Genomic DNA, 3,379 nt, shown 5'->3' with positions numbered 1-3,379 from the left:
CTAGACATTTCACTGTGGTAGGCGGTCCCTGAATTTTAGTCAGATTGACATTTGCTCTGGCACTCAAATGTCTCACCAATGAGTCCAGTGTGTTTGCTACATCTCACTCCTGGGTCCAGTCAGCACAATGTCATCCATCTAGTGGACAGGTGACATCTCGCAAAAGAGAGCAGCGATCCAGACCACTGCAAGCAGTGGAGTTCGATTTCCATCCGCCCCCATCCGGGCCATCCTGCTGCCTTAGCGACTGCTCCTCCCCAAGGTGCCGGCAAGGGCCCCTCTTCTACTCCCCACACACCCATTTCTGAGTAGCGACAGGGGCTGGAGGCTTGTTTTACGGGGTAGAAAGTTGCAGGTAGGCGAAGACTGTCTGAGGGAGGAGGACAGGATGACGCCAGCGTGTGGCAGAGACCAGCCAGACAAGACTAGGGAGCCAGCGTCCCGCTGACACGCTTTTTCTCTGGGGACAGGACTCCCCCGACTGCCTCCTTGCCTGGCCCTGGAGTTCTAGTTCGGGGGAGGAGTGGCAGGAAACGAGGGTGGGAAGGCCTGAGCCCTTCGGTTTGGGGTCTGCGCCTGTCAAGAAGCGGGGATTATCAAGACCTTCCTGGCTAACACGGTGAAACCCCGTCTCTACTAAAAATACAAAAAACTAGCCGGGTGAGGTGGCGGGCGCCTGTAGTCCCAGCTACTCGGGAGGCTGAGGCAGGAGAATGGTGAGAACCCGGGAGGCGGAGCTGGCAGTGAGCTGAGATCTGGCCACTGCACTCCAGCCCGGGCCTTCCTGCGCACCTTAAGGTATAGCTGCGCGATTCCGCACTGCTGCCTGACAACCGGATTGCCATTTGTGACCTCTTTTTTAAGGAGGGAGTCATGGTTGCCAAGAAGGATGGCCACATGCGTAAGACCCGGAGCTGGCGGACGGGGGGTGCCTCATCTTCACGTCATGAAGGCCGTGCAGTTTCTCAATCCCGAGGCTACGTGAAGGAACAATTTGCCCGGAGGCATTTCTGCTGGTACCTTTACCAATGAGGGTATCCAGTATCTCCGTGATTGCCTCCATCTGACCCCGGAGACTGTGCCTGCTACCCTACACCACAGCCGTCCAGGCAGGCCTCGGCCTAAAGGTCTGGAGGGTGAGCGACCTGCGAGACTCACAAGAGGGGAAGCCAACAGAGACACCTACAGACGGAGCCCTGTGCCCCCTGGCGCCCACAAGAAAGACAAGGCTGGGTCTGGGTCAGCAGTCAAATTCCAGTTCAGAGGCGGATTTGGTCGTGGACGTGCTCAGCCACATCAGTAAAACTGGAGAGGATTATTTAGCATTGAATAAACTTACAGTCAGAAAAACTTAAAAAAAACAAACAAACTCTGAAAACAAGATCATGACACAAAGCCAAGCGTGGATATACCCCTGAGGTAGGACAGTGAGAAAAAGGCGTTTGCCTAATCAATGGCTGCACACCAGATACCAGGAGACGATTAATTTACTCAAGCAATGAAACCACATCTGGTGCAGCAGCTGCAGTTAGAGTCACCACTTGGTTAAGCTAGCGATAATCCACTCTCATTCTCTAGGATGCATCTGTCTTCTGCACAGGCCAAATGGGAGAGTTGAATGGGGATGTGGTGGGAATCACCACCCCTGTGTCTTTCAAGTCCTTGATGGTGGCGCTGATCTCCACAGTCCCTCCAGGGATGTGATATTGTTTTTGATTTACTATTTTTCTAGGTAGAAGCAGCTCTAAGGGCTTCCATTTGGCCTTTCTCACCATAATAGCCCTCACCCTACCAGTTGGGGCCAATGTGGGGATTCTGCCAGCTGCTGAGTGTGTCTACACCAATTATGTATTCTAGCACTGGGGAAATGACCGCAGGATGCGTCCAGGACCCACTGCAGTCGGACCTGAGCTAAACCTCCATTAATTACCTGAGCCCCGTAAGTCCCTACTTTAACTGGAGGACCCCAGTGATGTTTTGGGTCCCCTGGAATCAACGTCAGCCCAGAGCCAGTGTCCAGTAGTCCCCGAAAGATCTGATCATTCCCCTCTCCCCAGGGCAGTTACCCTGGTAAAAGGCTGGAGGTCTCCTTGGGGAAGGGTGGGAGAAGTATTAACCGTATAAATTGTCGGTAGTGTAGTGGGGTCCTTCCTCAAGGGGACCCGGCCTCCCCTTCATTCCAGGGTTCTGAGTCCATAGACTGGTTCAAGTCTGGAATTTGATTGAGGGACCGTGATTCTCTGTTTTTATAACTCAAAATTAGTCTTTTTTCCACTCGACTTCAACAAAAGACTAATTTGAGTACAAATTAATAAGAATGCAATAGGCTGCCTATCAATTTCACTTCTAGGAACACTGTGATTAATTAGCCAATGCCAGAGCTCTACACCAGCCAGACGATTCTGATTGCTGCTTTGCCTCTGCTGTCCATTATGGTAACTACACCCATTATGGTAACAAACTTGCCTTTGACAGTTGAGTGCCGCCACTTGGCCCCTGCCACCTCAGGATCCAATTATTCCCATTGCATTTAAACTTTCGAATTGAGTGACTGCAGTTCCCACTGTAAGATCTGACACACAGAGAAGAGCAATCACAGAGCTCTTCAAGGATGCAGGTGCTCCCCTCACAAATCTGTTTCACAAAGCATTGGTCAAGGGTATGTCTTCTGAGCCTCCCAGCAGGGATGAGTAGGTCTGAAGTGACTAATCCACTCCACCATCCCAATCTCCCTAAGCCCCTGGGTCCCTTCCTCTACATTAAACCAAGGGAGATCAGGCATTTCTAGCTTGTTCACAGTGGGCCATCTTTTGATCCACATTTCAGCTAACCAGCAAATAAACTATTAGAACCTTTTTTTTTTTTAAACCCCTGAGCTGCAACATTAAATGCAGAATCCCTGCTTAGTGGGCCCATAAAGAAAAATTCAGCCTGATCCGACTTTACATTCCTTCCACCATTATCCCACACCCTTGATATTATTCCCATGCCTGCTCTCCAGATTGCTGCTTATATAAATTAGAAAACTCCAGCAGTTCTTTTCAAGTGTAGTGCACCTCGTCATGGGTCACACTCTGAACATCACCTCTAGAGGCCGGCCCACGGGATTTTAGTTAGAGGTCTAGAAACAAACAGGGGTGTCAGGGGTAGGTGCTGAGGAGAATCAGCATTGTCTTGACCCCAGCTTTATCAGGGTCTTCCCACACATTCCCATTCCAAGTTGCAGCGTCTCGTTCTTTTCCAATCAACGCCCTCACTTTAACAGTAGACACCTGCTGGGCATGGTGGTGGCTCATGCCTGTAATTCCAGCACTTTGGGAGGCTGAGGTGGGTGGATCACCTGAGGTTGGGAGTTCTAGACCAGCCTGGCCAACATGGT

At 51.0% G+C, this 3,379-nt stretch overlaps 1 pseudogene; it reads left to right on the top strand.

Annotated features, from left to right (window-relative positions):
* Positions 1-388: 388 nt before the first annotated feature.
* On the top strand, positions 389-1,303 carry LOC108520762 (40S ribosomal protein S10 pseudogene; annotated as a pseudogene).
* Positions 1,304-3,379: the final 2,076 nt, after the last annotated feature.

Source organism: Rhinopithecus bieti, unplaced genomic scaffold (assembly GCF_001698545.2).
Source record: "Rhinopithecus bieti isolate Rb0 unplaced genomic scaffold, ASM169854v2 scaffold_53647, whole genome shotgun sequence".
NCBI classification, from domain to species: domain Eukaryota; kingdom Metazoa; phylum Chordata; class Mammalia; order Primates; family Cercopithecidae; genus Rhinopithecus; species Rhinopithecus bieti.
Note: the sequence above shows the minus strand (reverse complement) of the source record. Positions and strands in the feature narration are given on the sequence as shown.